The sequence below is a fragment of the Solenopsis invicta genome, chromosome 4 (assembly GCF_016802725.1).
Source record: "Solenopsis invicta isolate M01_SB chromosome 4, UNIL_Sinv_3.0, whole genome shotgun sequence".
Lineage (NCBI taxonomy): Eukaryota > Metazoa > Arthropoda > Insecta > Hymenoptera > Formicidae > Solenopsis > Solenopsis invicta.
In genome coordinates this window covers 5,822,216-5,836,454 of record NC_052667.1, presented here as the reverse complement: position 1 = coordinate 5,836,454, position 14,239 = coordinate 5,822,216, and the positions used below count along the sequence as shown (strand labels likewise).

The 14,239-nt window shown below is 41.9% G+C and overlaps 1 protein-coding gene across 1 annotated transcript in view; it reads left to right on the top strand.

Moving 5' to 3' along the window:
- Window positions 1-14,239, top strand: part of LOC105195553 — a 96,703-nt gene that overhangs the window by 41,874 nt on the left and 40,590 nt on the right.

Genomic DNA, 14,239 nt, shown 5'->3' with positions numbered 1-14,239 from the left:
CGATTACTTTTTATTATTCAAGTTTACACTTCAAGCAGTATACTATGTATACCTGTTGCTCAAAAAGTAGCCGGAATTATTAAACAAAAAAACACAAATTGATATTTAATCGGATAAATTTATTTTATCCTCTTCGAAACAATTCTCATGTTTTGTAACGCACATGTGCCTTTACCTATTCTTTGAAACATTGTTTGTAAAACAAGAACTTGGCCTTCAGCTCCTTCAGTGAATTTTCTTACAGCTTCAAAATATTTTCCACGAAGTGGTAATTTAAGTTTAGGGAACAGGAAGCCAGATCTGACAAACACAGGTCTTGAGGAATAATATTTGTTGATTTTTTGGTCAAAAAGTTACGTGCCAGCATCATGATGCATCTATGAATCGTCTTCCAAAAAATTCAGTCATTTTTTTGCAGATCATCTCACGCAAACGCTTCATAACGCTTAAGTAATATTTTTTATTGACTGTTTGACCGTTTTTTCAATTTCGGTTCAAACAAACTTTGTTTTGAATAGACATTCTGGGTACTCTTTGAGCAGAAGGTATGTATGCATATAAACAAGGAAAGAATAGTTTGCTGAAGAGTCTAAAATCTTAGGTAGATCTAAAAATAATTTTACTGAAACACTAAAATATTTATGTAGCTGATTGCTATAGAAGGTTAAAATTTTTTACAACATTATTTGTCACGCATGAGCGTCCTGTATAATTATTTTAATTTAATAAAATAATTTTCAAATCTGTATTTAGTTAAATCTTCAGAAACTTTAAAACAAAACCGTTTCTCCCGTGTATATCTTTGAAAAAAAGAGATGAAGAAAAGTAAATTTATTGATTTAATTATGTACTCGCACACACAAATTTAAATACTGCATCAAAAATCACGAAAAATTCTCGAAAATTCATATCATAAACTTAAGAGATTAACTAAAAAAAAAGAAAATTATAAATCAATCATTTTGATTACTTCAGTGGTTCAAATGTTAAGTTTAAAATATTACGTAAAAATTCTTTTTTAATAGCAAATCCCGATACTGTATGAGCAGTTACACATCAGCGGCTAAAATTAACAACGATAATGTAGCTGTGAGATCGTCGACCGTCGATTGAAGGAATCGAACTTAAGATTAATCTTAATTGATTTTCTTACCTCTTTTTCTGTATAGTATAAAAAGAAAAACTTTTTAACAAAAGTATACGTTTTCTTAAAACCACTATTTTGATGCAAGCATTTGTTTGTTCAGTTTAAGTAAAAATATTTACTTTCAAAACATGTTACAAGTATACAATTTTGTATTATATATTTTTTACATTTAAATAATAATTTTACAAATAAACTAATATTATTAAACTTAATTAAATTGTTTTCTTAGATTGAAAAATCCGATTATCTTGAATATAAAAATAATTCAACAGCAAATATCTTCTAGAAAAAATTACGTAAATAAAAATTGTTTTATCACTTCATTTACAAAAGTATTTCAATTAAAAACTTTGTAACTTGACTGCAATGAAATAAGCTATTGAGAAAATAATTTTGTGAGTAAAATTTTGTTGTAAGAAATTTTTTATCTCACCGTAGTCTCATACTTATATTTTGCACTAGTTATTGCAATCATCGATGCAATCAAGATGTACACAACAATATATGATTCTCGAATTTAAAAAAGCGATTCTTTCTTAAAAAGACTAACCAGACAATGGAAGTTTGTAAACTAAATCAGATTCAAAGAGGCATGCAAATACCTGAGGAAAAGGGCGTAAAATTTACGACTCTTTCAGATCGAGAATATATGGATATTTTAATGCAGGAATGAGGTATAAAAGAATATAATAGCGTATTCATGACATAAGAGTACAAGAAAATTCAGGATGTCGAAAAGAGGAACGCGGGCGCAGATACGCTCGAGATTTGCGCGAGCTTTAAGGTTGCATAGGTCATATGTCAAAACATTATCAAAAATATAAAAATTTCATAGAATATTCCAATATTACGTTTGGGTATCTGTGTAAAATTTGTGCACAATTCACTCATTGGTTTAAAAGCCATTTAATTTTTTGTTTACTCTTGATTCTTATTTGTAAAGATGGAAAAGTAGCATTACCAATTAAATCACAATTTTTACATATGCTAATAAAACTTTAATAAATATTCGTGTAAAAATACATTTAGATCCATTTGCTCATTTGAAAGTTATTTGTTTAAAACTGTAGTAAATTATAGTAGTTTTCGCTGCAAAATTCATTATAAATCAAATTTTTCATTGTTTTCTTCTATGCAGCTAGTTTCAGGACCAAAATTTTTTGTTGTTGCTTAGAAAAAAAAAGAATAAATCTAGAAAAGCCTTCAGTTTTTAAATTTCGATAACTTTCAGCTCGTATTGTACAGCCGAAACATCCTTAATCCGCGGTAAAGAGACGATGCGCGGTAGTCGGGGGCAAGGAAGGAGCGAATAAGGGGAAACAGACGCGCTCCGTAAAGCGCGGTGCGACGACTTCTATTTCGGAGCCGGCCGTTACTCCGCGGATTTCGCAAACGCGAGCGAGCGAGCAATGCGTGGCGAGCGTGAACGAACGGAACGGATGAACGAGCGAGTGGACGGACGGGCGAGCGAGCGAGCGAGCGAACGGCACAATACGCGCGCGATATCCCTCGCGAACCGATACGGGGCCAAGGACACGGTCGAAGGCCAATATTCATGAAATGACACACCGTCGGCGCGGATCAGCGCGCGTCGCCTCCCCTCCCTCTTGCCCCTTTGCCGTGGAACGAGGAGAGACAGAGCGCGAGGGAGGATTCAAAAGTGCGAAAGAGACGAAAAAATTAGGAGGGTGGGCAAGGCGGTGGGTGGTGGAGAATAGCGGAAAAAAAAAAAAAATAAATAAAAATAAAGGAAGCGACAGCTCCGGCTTCGCGGAAACCCGAGCGTTCCACCTGAAAAGGTACACGAACCCCCCCTGTTCTTCTCTCTCTCACCCTCACCCCCGTCCCCTCGCCCCGACAGAAATAACCTAACGCAACCTCGGGTCAATATCGCAACGGACCCTTGAAGCGCGCCGACGTTTTCCGCGCGGGTAGTAGCCGCACGCCGCCCGCTTTTCCGCGGGAAGGTTAGTAGCGTCTTCCGCGCGCGCGGAGCGGATTGATTTTCTCCGACCGACCGGCGGCGGGACCGTGTGACGTGACAGAACGATATTATCCGCTCCCAGCTACCTGCGGCCGCCGCTTTTCCACAATCGGCGGAAGAGGTTGCTGGCGTCGTCCTTACGGTTTTACGCGAGCGTGCGTAAAGCTCGATTCAGACGGATTTTTTTCTCTCCTTTTCTCTCTTCTCGCTGATTTCCTCGCTCCCTCGCGCTCTCGAGCCGAACCGAATCGATTCGGAGTTGCGAGTACCTATTATGATCGTATTTATAGTCTGATGTGACTGCTCCGACTATCGAAGCTTCACCATGATTGCATGTAATATGCCGATGCCGTGCCCTCTACGCGATCGACAGTCGTCAATTTTCGATCTAATTAATCAAGACCGGATGCGATAATTAATTGCCGAGTTTTTTTTTTACCATTTGTAGGTCATACTCCGGCCTTGAGAGTGGTGAAAACTTCTGCATTCATAGCTTTACTTGATGTCTCGTACAGCCAAATTGCTGTTAACATGCAGCGACAATTACACGACGCGAATATGGACCAGAGATGTTCTGGATGAATACGGTTATGGTAAACTCGGGCCTTGCGCACAATAGAGGAATATTAATATTAATTAAATTTTAGAATCAGTTTCCTTAATGAATATTGAACGTAACACACAATGGATCTCTCCGCAAGCACATTGAGTTTTTTTTACCAGACGGAATTTCACTCTCAAATTTCGAACAAATTTCAATTTTTATTAAATAATTGTTTAGTAATGTTGAATAGATTGTGGAAAAGTAACCTTGAACGTTTTTACTTTTTTTGAAAATCTAGAACAATGAAAAAAAGGCTAGACAAAAGCGCAACGTAAGTTATTTTGATACAACGATTTCGTCTATCATATGCAGAGGAATAGAGTTCAGTTTTTCACTTATATATGGAATCTTAACGTTCGCTATTTCTTGCTGACATCTCAAAAATGCCAATGTTCGAGTCATGTTGGTACAGCGATATTTTCTTAGGCCTCTCGGATACGGGCCAAGGTACTGCCCTCGAGCGACGTATCTCCGCGAAACTATTCGTCTGTCGTAGCCAAAACGGATTCCTCCGGCAGGATCCGTTTGGATGACGCGTACGCGAGCATTTCCGTAAAAATCGACGCAGTTCTGAATCGCGGCTCAAAATCCTTTACGTTACGTTACGTCGCGGCCGTATAGAGTACGAGTATCCCGCGTGGAGTCACGCTCGTCATCGTGCGTGCGTGCGTGCATGCGCACGTACGTGCGTGCACGCGTGCGTGACGAAAGGAATGCCAACGGAAATCACGACGGCGCGGCGGGTCCAGGCGAAACCAGACGTCCCGAATTTCCGGCGAGAGAGAGAGAGAGGGCGAGAGAAGGAGAGAGAGATCCGGCGTATGTGCGCGCGCGCGCGCGCGCGCACGTTCGCTCAAGCTGACAACGTTGCGCGTCGCTCGTCGGCCCGCGCGGCGTTGCCAGTCCGTGTTTCGAGATGACGTCACGAAGACATACGACTCTGGGGCGAGCACGTAAAGCGGCGAGCTGGAGCGCCGAAGCCCGAGTTACACGCGAGAAAGTACAACGATCCCTTTGTTACGGGACGGAACAATAAAAGCGTCAACGAAATTATGCACGGAGTCTGAGCGAACAAAATGAAATATTCACAGTTGTTATTTATCGCACTTTTATCTTATCTCTCTCTAACCTTTGGATATCTTTTTATAGTCGGAAGTATTAAGAAGATTCATCTGGTCTTCTGCCGAGTATGTATTCTTTTTTCCGCATATACGGAATAAATCACGTCGAATCGCGAATAATTTTGTTAAGACTGATTGCGTAATTTTGCGACGCGAGATATAAACACAGAGTTGTTTTCGTCGTCTTCTGGCCAGCAGTTGATAATTTCCATCACGCACGTTTGTGATGCAGCGGTGCTGAGCAAAAGCAACGACCATATCTGCCTTTTCAGCAAAATATGCGAGCAATTTTCTGAAATCTTATCGGTCATGCGATACACGCGTTCGCATCTCACCCCGTCGGGGGTTTTCATCGATTTAAAGAGCTCAGTCACAAATAACCGATATATACGAGATATTTCTTACGTCATACCGTCGTCGCCGATAACGCGCCACCGCCGCCGCCGTTTTCTCAACGCGATTATTAAGCCCATCGTCCTATCTCACCTTCCGTTACTTTCCGGAATAAAGAGGCGAGATCGTCGACTCGAAACCCAACGTTGTCGTTTGTCCAAGCAATTAGCGCTCTCCTATCGTACGTTGATACTAAAAATTCTACTGTCGTATCAGAAAACAAAGAAACATGTAAACAAGAAAGTACAATGATTCGACGGTTTTCTATCGTGAGGTAACGGTAGCTTTTTACTTTAAACACCATTAATTTAGGTAGAGGTACGTCAGAAAACGTGTAAAGCGTCCAATTGATGTATTTATGTCAGGGTTTCCCGAAGTATGGGTCGTGACCTATCGGTGGGTCATGGTCAGTGATGAGCAAGATCCTTTTTCAAAATGTATTCGATACAAATGCATGTAAAAAATATATCTATATACAAATACACAAATTAAAAAGCATAGATAAAAATAAAAATACTTAGGTACTTTAAAAGTATCTCACATTCAGAGAAAAGTTATGTTTAAATTGATAAAATTGTTTATTTAACTTGATTTGTTTAATTGAAATGAAACTACCTTTGAGGAAAATACAAATTTATTTGATTTCAAGAAATGACATTATTAGCCTTTTTTAAAGTAAATAAACTATTTGTTTAATTTAAACAGGTAATTATATTTAATTCAAAGAAAGTATTGATGGAAATGTAGGAAATAATTTAATTGTTCTAGTTTCAAAAATAAATTTTTTTTATTAAAAAAAAAGTTGCACAATCCAATTATTTCTTTAATTCTAGTAAAAGAAACAATAAAAAAAGTTTTTCAAATTAAAGAAACTTTTCTTCAATCGTATAGCAATGTACAAATTTTTTTAATTTAAACAAATTTTTCTGACTCGCAGAAACTCTTCTCTGGATAGATATCAGATATTTTTAATTTACATTTTTTTATAATAATGGAATAAGATATAAACAAAAGATATAAATAATTTTTTTATAAATGTTTTTCTTACATTATAACTTTTATTTCATTTGTTACTAGTCTTAGAGATAAAAAATGCTTAAAAAAATATCGTTACTTATTATTCATGGTACTAAAATTTGACCAGGGCAAAATAATCGGCTAACCAATGCTGATAACGATAGAATTGTGTTAAATTTTAAAAATAGATAATATATATAAGGAAAACGTGCAATACGATATCTTTCTGCTTTTCTGACAAATAAAAAAAATATCTCCATGTCGAGAGCATTGTCAATTGTTATCTACACGTGGCCTTAATTTTTTTTAAATTTAAGCAATTGGTCATCTACGGAAGATAGCAAAGAAATATTATATAAAAGATATTCTGCTTTTATTTTTTAAATTCGTACTTGCTACATGCGTAAATATATCGATATATATATATATATACACACACACACACACACACACACACACACACACACACACACACACACACTCTCCAATATTGGTCACGAGTCGATTTTTAATCGAACAATTTTGCAGCGATGGAATAAAAGTCAAATTTTGAAATAAACTACAATTATTCATTTTTCTGCGAGCACAAAAGTGATTCGCGTTGATGTCAAAGTTGTTATCAACAGAAATAGGAAACAAGCGCATTCTTCGTGCCTCATTAAAAAAGGGATAAATTTATAAAATTATATTCAATAAAAAATTAAAAAAATAAGCAAAATAATGTAATATAAATAAAGCAGTGTAAAAAAAAGCAATCAATTTATCATCTCTTTCTCGCATGCTTTTTCATATCCAGCTAGATGGATCGTGAATGTTTGCCCTTTTCAAAAGTGAGTCGCGATTCACACAAGTTCGGGAAACCCTGATCCATATAATTACGGGAACGACGGACGGGGATGAAAACTTCGGCCGGCCATGGAGTTGGAAACGAGCAGCGTGCGAGCGTGATTGCGTAATAATCACGTGGGTTTCGATCCGCGCGGCCGGCATCGGCCGGCCGGATGCACCGCTACGCGAATTCAAGGTGTCGAATCGATTCGCCCCGTCGGCGGAAATTCTCGCCGCGTCTGATGCCCGCGTAAGCGAATCGATCGAACGAGGGCGACACGCGATCACGTCCAGCCCGTCGTGCCGCGCCGGTTTGCCTCTCGCGTTCGGCTCCGCGTCTCGCTTATCGGCGAGAAATCTTCCGCCGGCAGATCGTTATCGAAGCCGGCTGTGATAACGAAGAAAGAGAGAGATAGGAGAGAGGAGAGGTAGAAACGTAGATCCCGCTTTTATATCGGGAATAGAATCGAGGGGAATAGAATCGAGATAAAGTAATCGGCCGTGCGTAGCGTTCAGCCGTGTCGCGCGCGGTAGTGCGAAAGAAACGATACGCTTTCTGACGCGTGCTTTTTCTTAATAACGCTTCGAGAGAGCTCTGATAAGAGCGGGAGATTTCACGGGCGTTTAGCGCTTGATACGCGTGATCGCGCCGCGGATGTACGTACGATCCGAGCGGTGTTTCTTCGTGGTGTTTATACCCCGCGAGCTCTCGTCCGTCGATCTTTTATTACGCCGGTTAAGCGCGTAATCTCGTATTCACGGCTCCGGATATTATTCAAGAAATTATGAAAGTAATATCTCGTTCTCTTTCGCCGTGACCCAATCGAACGCAGTTGCGTCACGGAGAGATCTGCGTTCCGCGGCGAGTCGCGCTGAATTTCTCACAAGCAGCGTGGCGGCGGCGCATTTTGCGAGTCTCGTTTGAGAGATTCGTTGACGAAATCTCGATACCGCCGCGAAAGAACGAACGAAATCTGACCGCGCGCGATTCACTCCCGTTGCCTGTCGCGCAATAAAATTAGAAGCCAGACGACTTCTTCGATTCACAGCTGCACTCGTCGAACGGCCGGAACAGCCGCAGTGATTCTCATCAGCGAGTCCTGGCCGGAAGTAATTTTTTTATCGGCCGACCTGAGGAAAAAAAATGTTAATTACATAGCGGTGATTGTGGGAAAGATTCGCAGTTGCGTCATAGTGTAGACAGAAGGAATATCTAACGCTTTTGCGTCGTGCGACGATCAACGTCGTTTCTGTGCAAAGAAAACGAAGGATTATCTTTAGACTGACGCGACAGTATTAGGATAATATATTAGGATAAGTCTAGAGTATAAAATTGCAATGGGATAATAATCTAAACTAAAACCGTATATAGATTCATCTCACAATCTACATATCTGCTTTTTCGATATCTGCTTTTTCATCCTCGTCTGCCCTTTTCCTTTTTATACTTATAAACAACGAAAGATCCTTGATTTTTTCACAAAGTTACCTTAAATTAACTAAAAATTAGAAATAAAGGAAAATATGATAATTGGGGATGGTAAAACACCTCTGGTAAAAATTTTTGCAAACAATGATAAATAGGATTAAAACGGAAACGCATATCGGACAGTGTTAGTGCACTGAGAGAAAGCTCTTAAAACAAAGAATTTTACTTAACACAAAAAAAATTATTTACTCGATTGGTCCCAACAGCTTATTTATTTGCAGTCAAGTTAAAAATTTCTTAATTAAAGTATTTATGTAAATAAAATAAAAAAATAATTTTTATTCGAGTATTTTTTTCTTGCAGAAAAATCTCTTGTAAAAAATATTTGCTGATTATTTTAATATTGCTTTGACCAAATATTGTGCCTTTCTTATCTCTAATTGCACAGAAAAAAAATTAGTATCAAATCGACAATTCATTATTTCATATACAAGCAAGAGTAAAATCTTCTTAGGAAGAATTTATTATCTTAAACGGACACAATTTGCTTACATGAAAAAATTTTGTTTTGTAAGCAAATTATGTCCGTTTAAGATTACAAATTCTTCCAAGATTTTATATTCTTTTTTATGTATGAAACAATGAATTGTTGATTTGATACTAATTTTTTCTGTGGTATTATATATACTGCGTTCTTGAATCTAATATTAATTATTATAAATATTTTTAATCAAGCACAACAAATAAATGCTTGCATCCAAATCTGGTTTCAAGAAAATGTATTTTTTTTTGTATTTAAAAAATAAAACAATTTTTCTCTCAGTGTGCGATTCGCGGTGAGTCTCTCAGAGTTCGGGTGCAAGGCCACTCGTCCGGTCTCTGTGGAAGTGACACCGATAATATTCAGTGGGTCGCGGTGTTTCTGGCTTGTCTCTGCTGATCCGACTTGATCAATCGGTGAACTGTCTCTCCGTTATCTTCGTCGACGGCGTGTATTCTTGGTCCCGACCCGATAAATAATGTTTGGCGCATTACGCCCTGCACCGTAATATACAGGCGGCACGTGGCCGAGTTATCCAGAGGTCAGGCCAAATTTACCAATCGCCTCGGTCGCGTCCGTTCGATTCTGCCCGTTCGCGGCCGCGTGTTTGCGGCTGCTCCGGGAGCCCTCGATTTGGCCTTCGTAGCCTTGTTATCGGTCTCCCGAGAGAGAGCGAGAGGGAGAGGGAGAGAGAGAGAGAGAGAGAATAAGATGAAACCCCGATTAAGTAGCGAGCCGCGATAATAGCGGCGAAATCTCGAGCCGGGATCAGCGCGTACGGATCGATAACCGTCCAGACGGATATCTCGCTCGCTTTTATTTTGTACATACGCGCCTCGTACGCAAAGTATTACTCACTTTTTTTTCCTCACTTGCTGGAATTTATTATCTGCGAATCACCTCGCGTAATTTATGTTGCGTTATCTCATTATTACCTATGTTACGTAATGCATTATCAGTTATCTGTTAGACGCGCGCTACGGCTCGAGTAGACGATTGCGGTTTTCCTCGACCGCTCCTCGACTCTCCACGATTTAATCTTACGCATTCTTTTCGAGATGTATAAATATATATCTAGGCGGGCAGAAGAAGCATTTGTTTACCCGGATCCGAGCGGAGATGGCGACGAATGAGCACTGATAAGCCAACTCGTCTAATTATACCCTCTCCTTGCTCCCGCCATGGTCGAGGTTACAGGGGGATCGTCCCTCGCTCTTCCGAGAGGAGGGTTCACGTTACGATCTCGTGCTATACACTATGATGTCAGATTGATGTCACTTGCTGGCGGCGACTCGACCTCGGCGAGAGAGAAAGAGGGAGAGAGAAAGAGCGCACGCCCCACACGCAGCAGCCGCGATAGTAGATGTTCACCAAATTATTCGTGACGTCAGCGCTCGTTTTTTCCTCCTCTTCTTCCTCTCCGCTTTTCTTTTTTCTTTCCTCTCCGCACGCCGACGTGTCCGATCGACATAATCGACAAAGTCTTACGCTGCCTCTAATCGTCGTCTCGTTAGCGGACGCTCGCGCGAAGCCGCGAGCGTCATTAATGAGCGTGTAATAATTCGTGATATGATGCAAACACGCCGGCGCGGGCGCATCTTATCGGTGCGGTGTTATGTAAATAACCGTGATATAAACACAAATCTCGCATCATTCATTCGGCCCCGAGAGGCGGATTACCTCAGGCGCGCGATTTTTCGCGACTCTTAGCGCAGCGACAACACCGATTACGAAATCCTCACGGCGAGTTATATAAATCGTTATCAGGCCCCAGCTAGACGAGATATCCCGGGCGTCGTTACGACGAAAACATTCGAGGAAAGCGATGATGGCAGCTGAAATTTCGCAAATTTCGATCCGTGAAGATCGATCTTTCCGGACGGAGACATTAATTTTCTCTCGCTCGCTTCATGCAAATCAAGATGTAAATTAATCGATGTGAAATTAATTACATCGACGCTCGAAGTGCTATAATTATTAATGTTGGCTCGTGCTGATGCTTCGCCAAGGTTTCGGTTTCTTAGAACGTTAAAAACATATATTACGTGCAATACTCAAGACTGAATTGTCCGACTTGAAAGGATGACGCATAGCATATGTCGTTTCGTCTCGATAACACCGATGATAATGCACCTACACCTCGGCGTTTCTATCGTTATCGCCGGCCGTGTTATCGCCAAGAAAAAGCGCGATAAAATAACGCGCCATTCGTGCCGACTCAGCGGCTGCGACGATAATAATGATCATTGTTTATACCATAGAGATTAGAGGGGATAGCGGCGGAGTCGATCGCGACGAGAAATACACAGTTTCTCGCCGTTCTTTCGCATAATACGAATTTGCAAGTAGGTTCCTATACATGTGTCTCATCTCGAGGCATTATAAAAAATATAAAAGTTTCTTAGCTTGTCCGGTTGTTACATTTCATCTTTTCGTGATGCAATCGCTGATTTGAAGAGCCATACTGAAGGAAAAACTTGTCGAAAAACTAAATGTTTAGTTCGGATACGTTTAATTAAAATTGAGTTGGTTTATCTAATTCATGATTACAAAATTGTAATAATTTATATGAACATGAAAAACTATATCCTTTTTTGTGCAACTAAATAGTTGTTGAATCAATCTGATGTTGAACAATATTTCAATTTAATAAATTTTTGTTTTAATACAGGCGAATTTTAAATTTTGCATTATTCTGCCTCAAATTCGGACATGTACAAAAAAAAGTAAAAAACATTTCGGATCGAACAATTGTGAAATTGCATTCTGAAATGTTGGCAGAGTATAGTACCAGATTTTTTAGAGCTCAAAAACCCTTTCAAAAACACTATCGGAGTGACCCGGTTGGACTAGGAAAACAGCGAAAAAAACGTTGGATTAGGGAGAATTAAATATTCGTGTAAAATTTGAGCACAATTTTCTCATTGGTTTAAAAGTTTTAAACTTTTTTATGGTTTACAATTGATTCTGATGTAAAATCGCATTTTATAGTTCTTATTTGTAAGTTTGATGAGAGGTAGCATTACGAATTAAATTTTTTTCACAATAAAAGTCTAATACATGCATTCGTGCAAAAACAAATCTGATGCGTTAAAAAGTTATTTATCTAACTAAAACATATCGAAGCATAAAAATTAAATAAGCTAAATTATTTGTTTCTTTGCTCTTTGCAGTGGTTAAAATTCGAATTCTTCTAGATAAGATTTTTTGTTGTCGTTAGGAAAAAAAAAGAACAAACTCTGGGATTTTTTAAATTTCAATAAGTTGGCATTGCACAGTAAAAAAATCTGCGAGTTGAATTGAAAATTATTTCCAAGAACTGAACAGAGCGCAACTACAATTGAAATGCCTCCGTACGTATGTTCACAAAAAAATGATTCACCCAAAAATGATATGTGCATATATAAGTAGTGGCGAATCGATACGATCGCGTTATTGTCATGTAATGCTGCTCGAGACGCATTCGAAGCGACCCGACGTACGTAATCCTCGGTACCATCAAAATTCGACATCGCGTTTATTGATCCGCGCACACGGCCGGCATCCCGTATCGCGTTAGCGATATTCGCCGGTCGTTTAAATTATTGAAAAAACAGCGTACGGGTGCGCGCGCGATAACCGCGGGACAACGCGGCGCGGTGTGAGTCTCTACGTGACTCGATGCACTTTATTATAAATAATCGTGAGATCTCCGGCGCGGCGTCACGTCAGCTCCGATACGCCAGTCCTCATTCGCATTCTCGGCAGCTCGAGATACTTCCGATAAGAATAATCGCTAATACAGTACGAAGTACTGTTCGTTCGTTCTCTCCGCGTTTCACGCGGCTGTGTAAAACCGGCTGTTCATTGCGAAGAGTGGGCGCCGGGCTGATGCGAGAGAGCGTGTGCGCGCGCGCGCGCGCGCTCTTGCACACAGCATGCACAGCAGCCTCCCACCGTTCCCTCCGCCCCTCCGCGATCCCCGCCCGCACGCCAGTCACCGTTCCTCCTCCTTTCCCCGCGACCCGCCGCGCATCCGCAGATCCCGGTCGCTGCCTACGTGTCCCCCTAGGGCACTCCGCGACGCGCATGCGCGGCCTCGCGATTATGACGTCATGTACCATGACGCCACAACGTCCGATTGGCGGAGCGCGTCGTCGTCGCCGTCGTCGTCGTCGCGTCGTCGTAGCTGTTTTTTAGGGCCTCGGGCGTTACGGGACGGGAGGCGAGGTGGCTAGGGGAGGGGAGCGGCGGGGGGACGGCTTGGCAATGGCTCTTGGCGAACACGCGGGGTCGAGAGGAACGCGCGCGCGAGAGGGAAAGAGAGACCGCGAGAGCGTGAGCGAGAGCGGGACGGCGCGGACTGCTGAGGGGGAGGAGGGGAGGGGAGAGATGGAGCGAGCGGCTCCGAACGTGGCCGAACAAATGCGAGCGACGTGCGAAGGTGCGAGAGAGAGGTGGCCGCGGGAGCAAGGGAAACGGAGCTGGGTCGGAGGTGGGAACGCGACGGTCTGGCTCGGCTTCACCGCCGCATTCTCGAGCGTTCGTCTCTTCGTACGGCAGCCAGACGGGCGAGCGCACGTCTACATCGCGCCCGATATCCGCGTTATTAATTTCGCGTGTTAAGCGTCTCGTGTTCGGCCGTCGAAGGGAGACGGTAGAAGGAGGAGGAGAGAGAGAGAAAATATTACGCGCGACAACGGCTGTCGTGATCGCGTGTGTCCCGGTGCTCGCGCTTGCGGTGCTGCGCCTCGCTTCCTTTCCCGGTGCGTGCGAGACAGTGTGATATAGAGTACAGAGAGAGAGAGAGAGAGAGAGAGAGAGAGAATTCGTTTAGGCGCGCGGCGGGCGTCCCCGAGGTTCTTCGAGGGTGCGCGCGAGAGAGTGACGCCGCGGATTCCCGCCATCGCCGTTGTTCGTCATCGCGGGACGCCATCGCGGGAGAGGAGATAGATCCCCCTTTTATACGTGTGAAACCGCGCGTTCGCTGGGTCGTCGTTCGTCGCTCCCGGGTGCGTCGGGGCGTCGTCGTCATCGTCGTCGTCGAGCGTCGCTGATACACGTTCGTCCTCTCGCGCGGCTCATGTGCCCACGAGCCGTGGCGACGAAGTGCGCGCGAGACGACGGGAGGTGGTTGACGTTATCGTCGTCGTCCTTTCAGTCGTTATTTCGAGCGACGGTTGTTTCTCGGACGAG